The following is a 20,167-nucleotide window of genomic DNA, read 5'->3' on the forward strand; positions in this document are numbered from 1 at the left end:
CCTATTGCTCTAGACCCTTGGGCCGGCCCATGAGCTGCGTGCTGTCTGTTTGGGCCGAGCCTTGACGTGGAAGCCGGTCCCCGAGGGACCCCGGGTTTATGAACCCGACATCGCCCCTGTAGTTTAAAGGGGTTGTATTAATTTGAAAGGTAAAATGGTCATTTGTATATAGATTACGAAGGCTAGGACCTCTATAAATGCCCCCTCTGACATGGCGCGGGGGAGCACAGTGCGAGACGCGAGGCACGAGGCACGGATGGCGCAAGGAAGAGGCGGGGTGCGTGGCACGAGGCGGGTCCGGCATGAGGCATGAGGCGTAGGGGCGCACGACACGAGGTGGTTTTGTCCTGGTGGAAGTGACATTTCTTTTAATAATGGGCCGGTCATACCTGGTCCGCAGGCCCAACGAAGACGTCCGTCCGGCTGTTCGGACGTTTGGTAGAGAGCATTACCAATGTATATATAGTCCTATCACGGCTAAAGCATATGCAAAGCATATTATAGAGTACTCTATCCGTGTGTTTGGTTTGAGGGTTTTGGTGGGTTGGAACGGGTCGAACCCAGATGGACCCGTGTTTGGATGGGGGATTGAGTAGAAAGGGGTCGACCCGGGTTGGCATATTCCCCTGAGATGCGGGTTCGTCTGATTCCACCAAAACGAAGGGATGGAGCGGGTTCGACTGGGTCGCAGTCGCGCTCGTGCGGGGAAGAGTCGCGAGGTGCGGGGCGCGGCCGCCGCCGGTGCGGGCCACGACGCCGTTGCAGCAGGTCCGGAGCAGGAGGGCGACGACGCGGGGTCAGGACTGAGTGGCATGACCTCCGGCTCGCAGCCATGGTGGCCCGAAGGGAGCTCCAGCGGGCGGAGCAGACGGAGGGAGGAGCAAGGGCGACGGCGCAGGGAGGGGCTGGGTGGCGCTAGCTCCGGTGGGCAGCGCAGCGCAGCGTGGGGCTTCCCCGGCCCTCGGCGGCGCGGGGCGAGCGGCCTCAGCCCCTGTCGCGCGAGGCGAGCCGCGCACACGGCCTCAGCGGAAGGAGAACGAAGGAACAGACACTGACAAACGGGGTCCACATGTCAATGACCCAACCTAGTTCTAGATATTCTCCTATCCAAACACAGAACTGGAATCGATCCAACCTCCAAACCAAACAAGAGATGGGTTCAACCCAACCCATTAAAAATGGGTTAGGTCCACCCCATCCCACATCATCCCCAAACCAAACACATGGTATATACATCTGGTGACATATGAACAGGCAGTGGCTTATAGCAGCAACGCTGAATCACACACCTATATATATAGTACATGTTCTGCATTACAAGCACAAGAGAGCAAAAACAATACACTCTGTGAAACATCGCATTACATTACAATTCGATCTAATTGTTTTCTTGCAATCTCGCTGCTACCACAGTAACCTGATCCTGAGAATGAAATCAGACCAACACTGAGCTACTAGGACACCACACAACATAGTGCGTTTTGATGATCTGTAAACACAGGACTCTGCAGAAAAGGATACAATCACAGGTCTGAAACAAGCACCTTGATAGTTATGCATGCTGGGGTGATCAGGAATGAATGAGCTGGGAAGAAGCCAATTCTAACAGTTTGTTCTTTGTCTTCAGAATTGTACCAGCTAACCTCGACAAATCATGAGTACATAGTTAAGGGCACAAATCAGGGCAAAACGACAAACAGGAGGAATAAGATTCCGGGGACTAAACCACTAAATAACAGCCGATCATCTAGAGATGAATGCCCATCACTGCTAGAGTGCTAGTAGCTGTTGACGTCTTGCATGACATGGCTAAGCCTTCATACAGATGCTCCCAACCATGCTGCTCTGTCACCTCAAAGTCAAGAGAGCAGACCTACCAAAGAATACAGTGTTAGAATAATCAAGAGGGACTTGAGCAAAGTTAGATGACTGGCCCTGTTCGCTTCACTAAAAAGACATGGCTGAAAGTACTGTTCGCTGATTCGTTGTGAGAGAAAAACACTGTTCCTTCGCTGAAACAGTATGGCTCATAAGACAAATGAACATGGCCTATCTACTTGTGCATGTGAAACAAGCTATTCATTCTATCCGTTAATGCAAATTTGAAATCTATCAAAAGGAATGTATATCAATGATTAACCCAGTGCATTTATTTAAAAAGAAAAACAGAGACCAATTTGTCTGCTCAAGTATTCAGGCACTATACAAATTTGCCTGTCCTAATATTCAGGCGCTAGCTACAGAATACAGAGTACACCAAAAAATTTAGTAAATGACATACAATACAAAATTAATCCAAAACGCCAAAGGATCACATGGACTACAAGGGCTCCATGGTGACAATGGTGGAAACGAGAAAATTTGGATATGCCAGCAGCAAGTGCACTTTGGTAACAAGTAGGATGACATAGCAAACCACCAATACAATATAATTCCCAACAGCTGAAGAAACATGGAAGACAGTTTTTACCATTTCATATGCTTGGCAGTGCCAACGGTGGTGGAAATCTTGCATAAGTAAAACCACAGAACATGCCATTGTTCAAGGTGCAGAGCTTCTCAACAAGCAATGTCTTAATGTCCAGTACAAAAAGTTCAGAATTTGGCGACGACTCATCACAGATTGGGTCATGAGCTACTAGAGCTACGTAACGCCCTACTCTGCCCACAATGTCCCAACTATAGTTGACGCCAGAGTCTTTGGGCAACAGAATCAGTTTGTCATGCTGCCACTCTTGTGCGCCAACACCATTGCTTTGCCAATTCTTGCAATACAGGTCAATTGCGCCATCACCAATAGTTAAGAACCCGAGTCTGCCGTCCTCTGCCTCGACAATGGCACGCATTGAACCAAAATCAAAATTGTGGGGCGGGAGGTCAATGATAGAGGATTTCATCTCACCTGTATCAAGCATTAGCGAATAGCCCTTGCCAAAGAACATCCAGAACAAGCAGCCGTGCGCATAGTAGGGCTTGCATCCAATAAATCCATTAGGCAAATAGATCGTGCTTATAATACCTTGCCACGTCTGGTTGCAGGAAGAGAAGACGAAAGCCATGACCTTGCGTTTGCCTTTGTCCTGCACAGTGCATATAAGTCTGAACGATTCCTCCTCGTCATTGTCACCGGTTGGAGCCAGAACGGGTAACAGATGCCGCGCCGTACCATTGTCAGGGGTGGAGGCCGCCAGTAGGTCGTCCAGTATGCGGGGAATCTTGACGTACCGGCGATGCAAGGGGTCGCAGACTAGGAAATCCTCGAAGGCGATTGCGGCGGAGATGCACCGGGAGAGACGGACGCGGCCATCGCGGGCGTCGCGAGAGCTCCACGCGCTGGGGTCGGGGAGGAAGGAGAAGGTGAAGTCGGCGTCTTGCGCAAGCGCGCAGGCTTCCGGGGCGGAGCGGTCCGACGGGGAGGAATTCTCGGTATCCGTATCTGATCAACCCGAGGACTGGAGGGGAGTGGAGAGACCGGAAGCAGCGGACGAACCGGCGGTCGGAGACAATGCGGCGGAAGGAGGAGCAGCCGGCGGAGGCGCGGGCGAGGTCGGCCGCGGCGTCGAGGCACAGGAAGATCTCCTCCCAGATCTCGTCAGGGAGGACGGTATGCGTCGCCGGGGCTCTAGCAGTATGGCGCGGCGCCACCGTCGATGCCATCCGCGCCTGGAGCCTGCGCATTGCCTGCCTCTCGGTCGCGGGTGGGGAAGGAGGCGAGCGGGGCGCCCGGGGAGGGTGCGCGAGTCCGCGGCGGTTGGGGACATGCCATACTAGTAGAGAAACTACTTTTGATCCACTTCAAAATTTGGCTTTAGTCCATGTATTTTTCGCGCCCAGGACTAGAGAAACCTTTAGTCCCGGTTGATAGCTCCAACCGGGACTAAAGGTCCCTGCCCAATGGCTACTGCAGCAGGCTTTTGCTGCAGGGGACCTTTAGTCCCGGTTGGATCTACCAACCGGGACTAAAGGTTAACTTTTACTCTCGGTTGGTCCCTCCAACCGAGAGTAAAAGTCTACTCCCGACTGGAGGCTCCGTCCGGGACTAGAAAGGGACCTTTAGTCCCGGTTGCTGTCTCCAACCAGGACTAAAGATACCCTCCTATATACCCCTTCTTCCTTCCCGAACACGAGCCACTTCGAGCTCAGTGTTCTTGCTTCATCGCCGGCCTCTCTTCTTCCTCATCACCGGTAATCACAAGATTTCTTCTTTTCCCCCATCGATTCTTCGGTTCTAAAGGTTACCAACTTTATACTCTCATGTTTCATCAGTAGCATATCTCATTTTGTGGACTAGATATATGTGGTTTTTTATGGTGGATTTTTTTTTATTTGTAAGCCATTTAAACTCAAAATCACTTTAAAGTTTGCATATTTGGATGAAGGAAGGTTAAAGTAGTTATTCAAAACCAGTATTCAGCTTTCATTTCTAGCATGCATAGCACACTTCATGGTTTAGAGATATAGAGAATTTTAGAGTTTTTTTTAATTTTATTTGTTTATAAAATGAGAAATTTATATTATATTAAAAATGAGTATAGAGAGTAGATGGCAACTGCTTCTGGGTCCTTGGCCTCTCATCGGGTTCCAAAGCGACTGAGGTCGGACCTCCCTCTTATTGCATGCGGCAAGTGTGAGGAGAAGATTGTGATGGAGTACCGGGTGAGGAAGGAGTGTCCCAACAAGGGCCGTATTTTCTACAAGTGTCTGGATCGCAATGTGAGTTATTTTGTCACATTTGATGATTATGGTTAATTTATACTTATTTTCATGATGATTGTGATTAAAGTTCTAATTTTTTGTTTTAATTTCAGTGGGATGGCATTGGATGTTCAGGCCGGTACTGGGAGGAAGAGTATGTTGAACACGTGCAAAACTCTCTTGCACAGGCGGCTACGGTGGCTGATGAGGCAGTGATCCTGCGGAAGAAGCCCATAGATGTTGAACAAACGCATGATCTATCTGTTTTAGTTGGGATTGGTCACGAAATCCTTATGCTGCTGAAGTGCATTTTAGCTTTAGTTTTTTTAGTGGTAGTTGGGATTGTCTACATTGTAGCGAGACTTTCATAAATTAATACCTTGTGTGGTGGCATGCATGTCGTATAATTAACTAATTATGTTCTAGGTTTTAATATGGTATGTATGTCATGTAATGCAGATGAGCCGGCATTGGATGTACAATGCTGATCGCCGCTCCCAAGAGTTCATTGAGGACGTGCATTCTTTCTTACGTGTGCCCGAGGCAAACAAACGCGATGGTTTCATGTGCTGCCCATGTGTCATATGTAAGAATTTGAAGGAATATGCTAGATCAAGGAGTCTTCATTCACACTTGTTGAAGTCGGGTTTCATGCCAAACTATATTTGTTGGACGAAGCACGGAGAAACCGGGGTTGTAATGAAAGAAGGTGAAGAAGAACAATGGGACGATGATGACATTATTGCTGAATATAGTGCCTTCAATGATACTGCAATGGGGGAAGCTGAAGAAGAGGTAGGGGCAGAAGATGAGTCTGCTGATGATCTTGGTCAGGCCATTTGTGACGCACAAAGAGAATGCGAAAGTGAAAAGGAGAAGATCAAGTTCGAGCGCATGCTAGAGGATCACAAGAAATTGCTATACCCAACTTGTGATGCGGGGCAGAAAAAGTTGGGTACCACACTAGAATTGCTGCAATGGAAGGCAAAGAATGGTGTATCTGACAAGGGATTTGGGGAGTTACTAAAAATCCAAAAGAAGATGCTTCCAAAGGATAACGAATTGCCCGCCACTACGTACGAAGCAAAACAGGTAGTTTGCCCTTTAGGATTAGAAATTCAGAAGATACATGCATGTCCTAATGACTGCATCCTCTACCGTGGCGAGGAGTACGAGAGGTTAGATGCATGCCCGGTATGTCATGCATCGCGGTATAAGATCAGACGAGATGACCCTGGTGATGTTGAGGGTGAACGTCCCACGAAGAAAATCCCTGCCAAGATTATATGGTATGCTCCTGTAATACCATGCTTGAAACGTCTGTTCAGAAACAAAGACCATGCAAAGTTGTTGCGATGGCACAAAGAAGACCGTAAGGTAGACAATATGTTGAGACACCCTACTGATGGGTCCCAGTGAAGAGCAATCGATAGAGAATTCCCGGAGTTTGCAAATGACGCAAGAAACTTAAGGTTTGCTTTAAGTACGGATGGTATGAATCCTTTCGGGGAGCAGAGCAGTAGTCATAGCACTTGGCCTGTTACTCTATGTATCTACAACCTTCCTCCCTGGTTATGCATGAAGCGTAAGTTTATTATGATGCCAGTGCTCATCCAAGGCCCAAGGCAACCTGGCAACGACATCGATGTGTACCTGAGGCCACTAGTTGAAGAACTTCTACTTTTGTGGAACAGACCAGGTGTACGTGTGTGGGATGAGCACAAACAGGAGCACTTTGACCTGCGAGCATTGTTGTTCATAACAATCAATGATTGGCCTGCTCTAAGTAATCTTTCAGGACAATCAAACAAGGGATATAATGCATGCACGCACTGTTTCAATGACATTAAAGGTATATTCTTGAAAAAAATGTCGAAAGGTCATGTACCTTGGCCATCGTCGATTTCTTCCGGCGAATCACCCCCTAAGAAAGAAAGGCAAGCATTTTAAAGGTAAGGTAGACCACCAGACCAAGCCGGGCAACCGAACTGGTGAGGATGTACTCAATATGGTCAAGGATGTGAAAGTAGTATTTGGAAAGGCACATGGCAGCGAACCTGTTCCGAATGACGCCGACGGTCACGCACCCATGTGGAAGAAGTCCATATTTTGGGAGCTACCCTATTGGCAAGTCCTAGAGGTCCGTAGCATGATCGACGTGATGCACCTGATGAAGAATCTTTGTGTGAACCTGCTAGGCTTCATGGGTGTGTATGGGAAGCCTAAGGACACACTTGAAGTACGACAGGACCTGCGGTGTTTGAAAGAATGAGACAACCTGCATCCAGAGAAGACAGATGAGGGACGCCATTACTTAAGTCCTGCCAGCTACACTCTTAGCAAAGAAGAGAAGGAAATCATGTTTGAATGCCTAGCAAGCATCAAGGTACCATCTAGATTCTCCTCAAATATAAAGGGTATAATATATGTGCCAGAGAAGAAATTCCTAAACTTAAAGTCTCATGACTGCCACGTGCTCATGACGCAATTGCTTCCAGTTGCATTAAGAGGAATTCTACCTCCAAATGTATGTCTAGCCACCGTGAAGCTATGTGCATTCCTCAATGCAATTTCTTAGAAGGCAATCGATCCAATGGATCTAGCTAAACTACAGAATGATGTGGTTCAATGTCTTGTTAGCTTTGAGTTGGTGTTCCCTCCTTCCTTCTTTAATATCATGACACACCTCCTAGTTCACCTGGTCAAGGAGATTAGTATTCTCGGTCCTGTGTTCCTGCACAACATGTTCCCCTTTGAGAGGTTCATGGGAGTCCTAAAGAAATATGTTCATAACCGTGCTCGGCCAGAAGGAAGCATCGCCAAGGGCTATGGAATAGAGGAGGTCATTGAGTTTTGTGTTGACTTTATTCCCGACCTTGACCCGATTGGTGTTCCTGAATCGCGACACAAGGGGAGACTAAGTGGAAAGGGGACACTAGGGAAGAAAACATATATTGGTATGCAGGACAATTATTTTAATAAAGCACACCACACAGTTCTGCAAAACTCCTCCTTGGTGGATCCGTATATCGAGACACAAAAAGAGTTGCTCCGATCCGAGTTTCCAGGGAAGTCTGAAGCTTGGATTACGCGTTAGCACATGGAAACTTTCAGTGACTGGTTGCGAAAAGAATGTCAGGGTGATGAGAGTATTGATGAGCAATTGTATTTGTTGGCTAGGCAGCCATCGTGGCATATCCTCACATACAAAGGGTACGAGATAAATGGGAATACATTTTACACAGTAGCCCAAGATAAAAGGAGCACCAACCAAAACTGTGGTGTCTGCATATATGCCACCGACCCTAATGGAAATAAGCAAACATATTATAGCCGAATAGAGGAGATATGGGAACTAAACTATGCACCTACTTTTAAGGTACCTTTGTTCAAGTGCTAATGGGTAAAGGCGACTGGAGGCGGGGTAGCAGTCGACAACCAGTATGGAATGACAACCGTGGACCTCAATAATATTGGGTACAAAGACGAACCATTCGTCCTTGCCAAGGATGTGAATCAGGTGTTCTATGTCAAGGACATGTCTACAAAACCGAAGAGAGGGAAAAACAATGACCCAATCAATGAGCCAAAGCGCCACATAGTTCTTTCAGGGAAAAGAAACATCGTCGGAATTGAAGACAAGTCAGACGTATCAGAAGATTATGAAAAGGATAACCGAATTTCACCCTTCACAGTGAACAAAGACCCAAACATCTAGCTAAATGATGAGGACACTCCATGGTTACGACGCGATCATAACCAAGGGATATACGTTAAGAAGAAGTTCACTACTATGCCCGCTTGATATATATATAGTGATGTTTAATAGTGTGTATTAGAGGTATTATGTAATAATTGTGAATTCAGAGATGTTTATTAGGTGTTTTATTTTTTTTTCTATGTTCAGATTAAATTTGTGTTTGATGGTGGGATTTCCATGTCGCACAAAGCAAAAGCAATGCATCTGATGTGAAAAAATTTGTGAAAAAATTGTTTGTCCCGGCTTGATATGGTGATGTATTAGACCTATTATGTAATAATTGTGACTTCATATTTTTTGTCGTGTTTTCATATTTTCTATGGTTTAAATGAATTTTCAACGTCAATAAGATGTGAAAACTAATTTCCTGTCGAAAAGCAATAGTTTTAATGATTTTAATTAAGTAGTACATTTTTGCATGGTGAAAATTATGATTATTATTTATACTATGTTAAATATTTATATGGTAAAACAAAAGAGTTTAGGTTACATATTTTTCTTATGTACAATAATGCAAAACCAGGTCCAGGAATTCTTTTTGTAATTTTTTTGCTAATATTTTATTTACTAGGCAATTAACAACTCTCTGCATATTTATATAAAAGAAATATATAAAAAAGGAAAAACTTCTAGAAACCGGCGGGAAGCCAAACTGTAGCTCACATTTACTCCTGGGTTGATCAACCACTCGGGACTAAAGATGGGCTGTGTTTTCGCGGCCCGCCAAAATTCTCTTTACTCCTGGTCCGTGGCTGCACTCGGGACTAAAGGTCAGACTTTTAGTCCCGGTTCTAACCATCACCCAGAACTAAAGGACCTTTAGTCCCGGGCTGTGGCTTCACCCGGGACTAAAGGTCCCCCTTGTCGATGTTTTACCACCGATAGCCTGCCACGGGGGTACCCGAGGCAGTATGTTCGGGCTTCAGCGTATGCAAAACTTGATGGTGAACGCAAGAGACAAACGACTTATCCTGGTTTGGATCCTCGATCGTTGATCGAGTAACAGCCCTACGTCTAGTCGGCGTTAGCCTCTACGTTGGATTGATTATGAAGTGTCGTACAATTGTTGTTTTTTTCTCCTCCAGGAGCCCTGCCCTCCTTTATATAGTCAGGAGGCCAGAGTCCTAGTCGGTTTACAATGAGAGTTCCTAGTAGGATTACTGAATAATACTACTACTAAGATTACATGGGAAGAATCCTAGTTAGACTAGATCTTCTCTCTCCCTTGCGGGGTATCCTGTGGGTCCCGCATCGACAAGCCCCCGAGCACTTCATGGTTGAGCTCTGAAAGTCTCGTTTTGCTCCTTCAGGTCTTGTTGAGTAGGAACAAACGTCATCCGAGTGCTTTCTGGAGTGAAACCTTGTAGCGCTTCTTGGGATCTTCAGGTGGTGAGTGCTTTTTGAAGAAAAAGAACATCCATCAGGTTGTAGCCCCCAAGCCTCTTGCTATTTGGAACAAGAAGCTAGAGGATCATGTTTTGAAGTTGCTCTGATTGTTCATTGAAGTTTTATCAAAAAGAACTCGAATATGGCTCATTCCGGGTTCTTTTTGTCGTAATGTCTTGAAGTGGTCTGCGTTGAGGAAGTATTTTGGTGACGTGCGCTTTTTCGAAGAAAAAGGGCACTCGCTGAGTGTAGCCCCCAAGCCTCTTGCTATTTGGAACAAAAAGTTAGAGGGTCTTGAATCTTTATGTTGTTTGAAAATTTGTGTTCTGAAGTAGTCCCCGAGACTTGGATTATGTCATCATCCGAGTAGTTTTGCAGCATCCTTCCGAAGCAGCCCTTTAGTCTTGGATTAAACCATCATCCGAGTAGTTTCGCAGCATGCAGCCTCCGAGCGTATATCCGTGTTGTTTTGTTCAGGAAGAACTCGGATGCGAGGTCTTGGCGTATTCTTTGATAGTCTGCTGTTGTTAGATGTAGTTGTATGGTGGTGGTTGAGTGTAAATGCCTTTTGTTCACGGGTTGTACTGTGCTGGTATATTCTTCCGAATATGCTCGTCTTTGAGTACTGTTCCCTCTCGCCTGAGTCTTCCATTATTGAGTCCTATCTTTTCACTGTGTCCTTTGTTAGGCTTATTTCGTTGGTACTCCTAGTCCATGTGCGCCGCTCCTTTGATCTATAAATTCTGTCCCGGAGTGCTTGTTTTCATCCATTGGACATTCTGTTGAAACCTTCGTGGTCATGAACATGGTAGTTTGTGAAGTAGAGCAGCCCCCGGGCATATTTTGTAGTTCCTGTGTGTCTTGTCGTAGCTGGAGGAAGTCTTGTGATAGGGATTAGAGGTAGGCTAATCCCGCGACAGCATTGTACCAGGATGTACATGCGGTAGTTGGAGGAAGTCTTGTGATGTGGGCTTCGTTCCTTCATCTGGTAGTTCTGGGTTGATCTTCGTCGCCTGTCCTGAGACTGTCCGGTGCAGATCAACACCATATCCAGCATCACATCGGTCTTGGGTAGACAGATGCCCGCCGGCCTTCTCTGCTCCATGTTGTCCTGCCGTGCTGCTGATTTCCGCCTTGGATGCACTGCGTCCGTCCTTTGAAGAAAACAGTGTAGCTGATGGCGGTTTGTCCTTCCGAGTAGCAATTTGGGACACGTAGTCGTTCTAGAGCCTAGCCGTGTCCGTGTTCCTCTTTGCTACTTTGCTTTTCATGGTACCGAGTTCGTTGGGTCTTGTAAGATTTGTAATCTTCTATTTTTGAAGTCGCTTGTAATGGAACAAATCTTGTCTTCTGAGTTGTCCTTTACTTCTCTGCTGTGATCCCTGTCGTTCATGAGATTACCGAGTTCTTTCTTAAATAACCGGGTTCTTTTGTTCCTTGTGAGGTAGCCCTTTGTTTCTTCTTGGTTGACGGGTTGTTCTTGTAGTGATCTGATAACCCTGCCGTGGTGCTGGACGGATAAGTCTGAAATCTGCCCATTGGATTGTACCGTTGTGTGGATTTGTGCCCTCCGTCATTTTAGCTGCGTCGGTAAATGGACCGTTGCGTTCTCACACGGTGTTTTAACAGGCCCAGTGGGCCGTTTCTAACGCTGTAAAATTTATTTATAGACCCTTCATCCTCTTTTTCTTTACTGCCTTTCTTTTGCCTTCAAACCCTAGCTCTTAATCATCCGCCGTCGCCATTGCCGCCGCCGTCCTTAGCGCCGCCATCTAGCTTCATCTTCCCCAGTACCTTTTTGCTTCCGCTAGTTCATGGGTAAGAAGAAAACCGCGAGCAAGTCCCAGGCGACCTTCGTGGACAAGGAGTCATCCCTTTCTTTGATCGAGAACCAAGAGTTCGTGGCCATGAAGGCTGCTCAGAAGGTTTGGCCGGCTCCAACAACAAGCGAAGATCAGCTGCGCGAGCTCGTCAGCGACGGCTTGATCCAAAGCAAAGTCATCGCTGAACGGAGAATTCCGGACGAGCATCGGGTTCCTGCTCCGGGTCCTGGTGAGATTGTCCTCTTCGTTTCCTTTGTCCGTGCCGGACTTTGCCTTCCTGCTTCCGCCTTCCTTCATCAGTTTCTTGGTTATTTTGGGGTTAGTCTGAACCATCTAACCCCTAATGCCGTTCTCCATCTTTCCGTTTTCGTTCATCTCTGTGAAGCTTTCCTTGGAATCTCTCCTTCTCTATCTCTTTTTCGCTACTTCTTTCGTCTGAAACCTCAACCCCGCCGCGAAGAAACCAGCGTTCTTGGCGGTTGCGGGATTCAGTTTCGCCAGGGTCTTAAGAGCAAGTTCTTTGACTATGACCTGGTTGATTCTGTAAAAGATTGGCGTGTCGACTGGTTTTATGCTGCTAATTTGATCCCTTCCCTTATCGTCCACTCTGGATCTGGTCCTGTGGTGAATGACCGATGGGACAAGAAACTTGAGTCACCTGCTGAGATTCAAGTGATCCAGCCACTCCTTGATAGGATTAGCATGCTGAAACAGCAGGGTTTAACCGGTTTTGGTATTGTTTCGAGTTTTCTTCGTCGCCGAGTTCAGCCTTTGAAAGAGCGGGAGCACCTTGGCTTCGAGTATTCTGGGGCCAAGGATCCTTCACGCATGGTCCCAGCTCTTGAGCTGACCGATGAGGAGGTACTCAAGCGTCTCCAGAAGATGCTGAAAGGAGTGAGCGTTATTCCTCCTGCCGTCTCTGAGTTCTCTGCCAACAACCCGCCCCCAGCTATGAGTTGTTTATCTCTTTGTTTGGGTACTTTATGTACTCTTGCTGCATCCATTTTTGCTTAGCTTTTCCTTGTCTTGCTATTTTATCCTTTTTCGTAGGAGCTTGGGCGGAACTTTGTTGACCCGATCCCTCTTGATGTTCTCCCTGCCATGGCGGAGACTGGGGATAAGCCTGCTGGAACTTCTGCAACTAGTAAGTCCCCAACCTCCACAGCGCTTCCTGGAGTTTCTTCCGGATTTGTTGACGTATATGAAGAATATGTTCCTCGTCTAGTCCCTCGCGGTCCTCGTAGTGTCCCGAAGAGGGGGCGAACAGATGGGTCTTCATCTGGCCTGCCTATCTCCAAGAAGCCTCACAAACCAAGTACTCTTTCAGGTACTCCAGTTGTTGCTAGTATGCTCTTAGGTGAGCATATTTAATACTCTTTGTTCCTTTGTTTTCCTATTTCTCTCTTGAACCGAGTACTTTTTATTCTTTTTTTAGCAGGTGCTCTGGTTTCCTTGGCTAAGGGAGAGGAGGATGACGAAGTACCCCTCATCATGCGGCGGTGAGTTGTTTTCATATTCCTGTTGCATTGAATTTCTCTTCTTTGTCTTGACTTTTAGTATTGAACTTTTTGAAGTAACCGGACGTCGGGTACGAGTTCTTCTGAGGCTCCCGCGCCGACTTCTTCTGAAGCTCTGGTGTCGAGTTCTTTGGTAGCCTCGGTACCGAGCTCTACCGCTCCTCTAGTGCAGAGTTCTTCAACGGCTCTAGCCCCGGCTTCTTCCATGGCTCCGGTATCTGCTATCCCGCTCCCGTCGTTGGGTGGCGGGGATGTTTTCGCCGTCGTGGTCCCCCCTGCGAGGCCTTCTTTTGGCTTCGCGAAGAAGAAAGTGGCTGGGTGAGTAGATTCTGGTTTTATCCTTTTGCTTCTGTCTTCCTTCTTCTGGTTCTCATCGGTGATTTCTTTTATCAATTTTTAGTCTTTCGTCTTCTCTCGTTTCTTCATCGACTTCTTCTCAACCTTCTGCCGTGCCATTGAGTTCCGAGCCTCAGGACTCGCAACATAGTATTGGTGAAGTTGCTGCGGGGGCTTCGGAGCTACCTGGCGAAGTTGCGGACTTGGCTGCCTTGGAGGTGACTGTGGCCGTCGCGTTGGGTCCTTCTGAGGGATTGGCTTCGGCTTCCCGGGAGGTTGCTTTGGTCGTTCCTTCTTCGCCCCAGCCGGCCTCTCCTTCCCTTTCTCTCGCTTCCGGCGGTCCCTCTTTTACCGGTGACGTGGTGCAACAGTTCGATGCCACCCATCGGCTATCGGAGCTGACCGCAGCCTGGGGGAGCTTGGCGTCCTCTGTGACTTCTTTCGGGGAGAAGCTTCACGTAAGTTTTTCTGAGATTCTTTCTTAGGCCATCTGTTTTGCCTTGTCCTTACGCCTTATTTTTCTCTATCTTTAATTGTTTAGACTTTCTCTCGTGACCATACCGGCTTCTTCTTTTCGTCTGAAACCGAGAAGAAGTTGTCCTCCGAGGTAAGTTCTCTGAAGACTGACCTTGACCTCCTCCAGGCCGAGTTGGAGACTGAGCGTAAGTCGCATCAAAAAGAGGAAAAGGCTCTCCGTGCCCGGGTGGTAGAGGTAGAGAAACAGAGAGACACTGTTGCCCAGGAGTTGGAGAAACAGAAAGATGCTGCTATCCGGGAGGCTTCAAAGAACTCGGAGGCCATGAAGAGCTTGGAAGCCGTGAAGAAAGAATGTAAAGGTATTCCGGGTTCTCTTTGTTTCTTTTAGTATTCAAACCTTTCCCTCCTGCTGACTTGTTGTTTGATGTCTTGTCCAGCTCTTCGAGTTGAAGGAAAAAAGCTCTCGGAGGGCATTGATGAAATGAAGACTCTTGTTCGTACAAGTCATAACAAGGTTGAGGAGGTAATTACTTATGCTGAAGAAGAACTTGCACTTGCTAAGTTGATCAGGCGTGGAGCTGATAAAGATCTTGTGCAGGCCCAAAAAACTATTGAAGACTTATCTGGGAAGCTGGCGACGGCTACTGAAAATTGGAACGTTTTGTGGAAATCCTTTCGTTCAGTAGCTGATGTTCTCCGGACTCCAGCGGATGACGGGCAATCTTGGGCTCAGTTCATTCCTCGGATTCCGACTCGTTTCCAAGAGTTCGTGAAGAAGTGCACTCAAGTATGTACCAAGAATATGCTGGCCCAGGTCCGGGTCCTTGCTCCAGAGGCGCCTCTGTCCAAGATAGCAGAGGAAGCTGATAGCCAAGAATACCTTGATGCCGTTGAGAGGATGGAGCCTGAGGTCGAAGGTTTAGCCAGTAGGGTTGTAGACAGTCTTAATATTGATATTTCCCTTCCTGATGACAATGCCTGATCCAATTGACCAGCCTCTTGTAATATTACACTCCTCTTCAAATGAAGATTCTTTATTTTCGTTGATGTATTCTTTGCCCGGGTGTGGTCGGAGTTACTTGACTTGCTGAGTACTTTGTTCCGTTTTCGTTTCTGCTTTGTAAACAACTCCGTGCGTTATCTTGACGAAATCCCTCGATTTGTCGAGTACTTTTCTTTTCTTCCTCTTTTGTGATCCGTCGAGTGCTTTGTCCGCGCTATGACTTGTTAGGTGTAGATCTTTGTGTTGACAACCTTTCGTCTGCGCTATGTAAAAACGACTCGGCATAGAATGTTGCCTTGACAAACTTCGGCATCCGAGTGCTTTCTTGAGTGGCACTTGTGCTTTTCTGAGGAAAAAGTATTCCTATCTGGATGTAGCCCCCGAGCCTCTTGCTTTTCGGAACGAAGAGCTGGAGGGTCTTTTTAAGCTTAATTTCGGTCGACTAGTTTTAGGTGTTAGCTTTTAGCTATCCTCATCGGCGGGCTCAAGCGTCTTTTCAGCTATTTTGCTCTCGGTCGGGATGCTTAGGCATGTTTTCCGCCATTTTGCTTTTTGTTTCGGGTGTTAGCTTTTAGCTACCCTCATTGGCGGGCTCAAGCGTCTTTTCAGCTATTTTGCTCTCGGCCGGGATGCTCAGGCATGTTTTCAGCCATTTTGCTTTTTGTTTCGGGTGTTAGCTTTTAGCTATCCTCATCGGCGGGCTCAAGCGTCTTTTTAGCTATTTTGCTCTCGGCCGGGATGCTCAGGCATGTTTTCAGCCATTTTGCTTTTTGTTTCGGGTGTTAGCTTTTAGCTACCCTCATCGGCGGGCTCAAGCGTCTTTTCAGCTATTTTGCTCTCGGCCAGGATGCTCAGGCATGTTTTCAGCCATTTTGCTTTTTGTTTCGGGTGTTAGCTTTTAGCTACCCTCATCGGCGGGTTCAAGCATCTTTTCAGCTATTTTGCTCTCGGTCGGGATGCTCAGGCATGTTTTCAGCCATTTTGCTTTTTGTTTCGGGTGTTAGCTTTTAGCTACCCTCATCGGCGGGCTCAAGCGTCTTTTCAGCTATTTTGCTCTCGGCCAGGATGCTCAGGCATGTTTTCAGCCATTTTGCTTTTTGTTTCGGGTGTTAGCTTTTAGCTACCCTCATCGGCGGGCTCAAGCGTCTTTTCAGCTATTTTGCTCTCGGCCGGGATGCTCAGGCATGTTTTCAGCCATTTTGCTTTTTGTTTCGGGTGTTAGCTTTTAGCTACCCTCATCGGCGGGCTCAAGCGTCTTTTCAGCTATTTTGCTCTCGGCCGGGTTGTTTGATAGAGGGAACTGATAGCTCTTCTATGAATACGCCGGGTGGAACCTTCGCTCTGTCTGATCCGAGCTTGGCGAGGACATCTGCTGCAATGTTGGAATCGCGCAGGACGTGTAGAATTTCTAATCCTTGGAAATGTTTTTCAAGTTTCCGTATTTCAGCATTGTAAGCACCCATGTTTTCTTTGGTGCAATCCTAATCTTTGTTGACTTGGTTGATGACTACTGCTGAATCACCGTATACGAGTAATCTCTTTATTCTGAGGGTAATTGCCACTCGTAGCCCGTGGATGAGGGCTTCATATTCTGCTTCGTTATTTGTAGCTTGCCATAATATCTGAAGGACGTACTTGAGTTGTTTTCCTTCTGGAGAAATGAGGAGAACGCCTACACCGGCTCCGCCTAGTTTGAGTGACCCATCAAAGTACATCTTCCAGTGGTCAAGGATTGTATCTGATAACGGCTGTTGAATCTCTGTCCACTCGGCCACAAAATCGGCGAGGGCTTGAGATTTGATTGCTTTCCGCGGGGTGAAATCGATGTTAAGAGCTCCGAGTTCAACTGCCCACTTTGATATGCGTCCCGTCGCATCTCTGTTGTGTAAGATGTCTCTGAGCGGGTAGTCTGTCACCACTGTGATCTAGTGGCTTTCAAAATAGTGGCGAAGCTTGCGTGAAGTGATCAATAGGGCGTAGAGTAGTTTTTGTACATGCGGATACCGTATTTTTTATTCAGATAATACTTCACTGATGTAGTATACGGGTCGTTGTACTTTATACACGCGTCCTTCTTCTTCTCTTTCTACGACTATTGCCGTGCTGACCACAGCAGTAGTCGCCGCAATGTATAGCATCATATCTTCGTCTTTCCTTGGGGGTGTGAGAATTGGTGAGGATGTGAGGTATGCCTTAAGTTTCTTGAAAGCTTCGTCGGCCTCTTTTGTCCACTCAAACTTGTCTGTCTTCTTTAGTAGTTTAAGCTGTCGATGTTTTACCACCGATAGCCTGCCACGGGGGTACCCAAGGCAGTATGTTCGGGCTTCAGCGTATGCAGAACTCGATGGTGAACGCAAGAGACAAACGACTTATCCTGGTTCGGACCCTCGATCGTTGATCGAGTAACAGCCCTACGTCCAGCCGGCGTTAGCCTCTACGTTGGATTGATTATGAAGTGTCGTATAATTCTTGTTTTTTTTTCTCCTCCAGGAGCCCTGCCCTCCTTTATATAGTCAGGAGGCCAGAGTCCTAGTCGGTTTACAATGAGAGTTCCTAGTAGGATTACTGAATAGTACTACTACTAAGATTACATGGGAAGAATCCTAGTTAGACTAGATCTTCTCTCTCCCTTGCGGGGTATCCTGTGGGTCCCGCATCGACACCCCTATATAGTGTCTCCTCTCTTTCCCCCTCCATCATCTCTTGTTCTTCGCCGAGAGCCACCGCGCCATCACTGCTCCTCATCGCCTCCAGCACCACCTCCACACACGCACACCTCTCTCGCTGTCTCCGTCGGCGGCCCGCTCACGCCTCTCCCATCCGAGCGCGACGCGCAGATCCAAATCCGCCACCGTCGTCCTCGCCCTCACCCAGATCTGATCTGGAACTGCCTCCGTCGTCGTCGTCCACGCGCGCACCTACCTCCGGCACTGCCTCATCACGCGCGTGCTCCAGCCCGCACGGGCGTGCCTCCTCTCTCTGGCTAACCGCTCGTCCCTCGTCCTCGCCGAAGTGCCTCGTCCTCGTCATCACCGCCTCGTCACTCGCGTGTCGTCCCCGGCTCCACGCGCCTCGTCTCCGTACCATCCTCACTGGATCTATGATGTAGTATAGCATGTATGATTACTTTAACTGAAGGTTTTGTAGCTAACGCAAATGTCCTTCTAAATTTTGGTTCCTAGAGCATTGCTGGGTATGGCAGAGCGATGTTTAGGTTTAGGTTTAGGTGCTTAATTTGTCTGATTACATGTGGGTATTTGGACTAGTTCTAGGCGGCAAATGATCTGGACTGCTTTTTCTTAGACCAAATAATTTCAGGAGAATGTCAAGATTTGCCCATGGACTCTGTTCCTCTGTTATTACTTCTTACTATTGGTGTTATGAGTGAACATTAAACTGATTGTAAGTTAGACTTTAGAGATTGTTTTTGGCCATAATTAGCTACATTTCTGGTAGAATATTTCTTGTTCAAACTGACTGCTGCTAGCAGATCTGAGTGCCTCAAGTAGCCGTTTGATAGATGTGCACTCTTGCTCCTTAGCTCTGCCTCTTTTGCTGAACCTCTTTTGCTGAAGCAAATAAGTTTTGCCTTTGTTTCCAAAAAAAAAAGAAAAAAGTTTTGCCTTACATCATTTGCCAAAGAACCCCACGAGGTTCTTCTGGTAGCCACTTAAATAGCAGAAGGATTTCCTGAAGAACTAAAAACAGAATCAATATACACTTCTTTATGCAGATAGCTAAGATAGTCGACGAACGAAACGGAGAATTTCATCACGTCAAGATCAATACAAATCCTACAATATACAATTAATGTTGGTCAGGGAGACCATGAAGGAGATGAGACCATACTAGAGTGAAGCAAAAGCTCCTAGGCACATCCGTTTGACAGACGTTGGATACGGCTACGATATAAATTTATAGATTTAGACAAAAACAATATTTTCGAAACAAAAGCAAGATAGATTTTCTTGCCCCAAATTTGCAATACAATAGCTGAAGCATGTCAGCCCGCAACAGGGAAGATGATATTCAAGTGTTAACACCACAATAACCTGTGAACCTGCCTATTGCTCTTACATTAAATTTAAAAGTACAGAATCATCCTTGAGATCACTCGCAGCTTACTTGAGGGCCACAAATCTCATTATGCATCTAGGTGCTTAATTTATCTTAGCGAAAATTGGATTTTCCGACGAACCAGATATCCTAGCTAAGATTGAATATTTCTAACTAGTTACCGTTTCAATGAGCTTGTAATGAATAAACTTCCGTTATCAGTTACTCAACAGTTGCGCATTATAAATGACATGTCATCCTTGTCGCATTATAAACTTCCGTTATCAGTTACTCAACAACATGCCACCGTCGTTCACGCGTGCCGTATGATGTCAGCATCCTCTCCTTCCTCGTCCTCACCGGAGTTGATGAGTATATAGTGTATATGTGTGTGTGATATAATGATGATCATGTTGTACATGTATGTGAGTGATGATCAGTAAATTGTGTGTGTAAGTGAGTGAGTCAAAGTGAGTGAGTGTGTGTGTGATGTGCATATTTTTTTTTGGCATAGAAAAAATAGAAAAATAGATAGAGCACATGACTCAGAGTGAGTTATGGTTTGGAGACTTGAATTTCGAGTGTAGTTATTTAATTAATTTTAAGCACATGACTCGATCCATTTTATAGATATATGATTTTTATTTTTTATAGATATATCTAGTGGTGTAAAAGCTAGATGGCTGCCCCGAGAGACAACATGGATGAAGAAATGATGAATATTATCAACACCGGCACTCAATTTGCCGATGGTGACCAGCAGGATGTAGATGACGGGAGTCAATACCTGGCTCTTGAAAATGACCAAGAAAATATTGTGCAAGAAAATACTGGCGAGATATATATATTTATATATATATTTGAATATTATATATATATATTTGAATATCTATCATCTATTATGTGTACACATGATATTTATTTATTCTTTTTTTATACGTAGCCCTCTGGATCGACGACCACAATGGCGAAAAGCAAAAATATTCGAGGCCCGAAAAAGCCATTGGAGGGGCGCTACATAATATCAGAATTCAATATCGAGACAGGCGAACCACTTGGTCCATATGCAAGAAAATTCATGCAACACTATGGGTGCCTTGTAAGGGACAGACTT

The 20,167-nt window shown here is 46.4% G+C and overlaps 1 pseudogene; it reads right to left on the reverse strand.

Annotated features, from left to right (window-relative positions):
• Positions 1 to 2,414: 2,414 nt before the first annotated feature.
• Positions 2,415 to 3,678, reverse strand: LOC136503808 (uncharacterized; annotated as a pseudogene).
• Positions 3,679 to 20,167: the final 16,489 nt, after the last annotated feature.

Source organism: Miscanthus floridulus, chromosome 14 (genome assembly GCF_019320115.1).
Source record: "Miscanthus floridulus cultivar M001 chromosome 14, ASM1932011v1, whole genome shotgun sequence".
NCBI classification, from domain to species: domain Eukaryota; kingdom Viridiplantae; phylum Streptophyta; class Magnoliopsida; order Poales; family Poaceae; genus Miscanthus; species Miscanthus floridulus.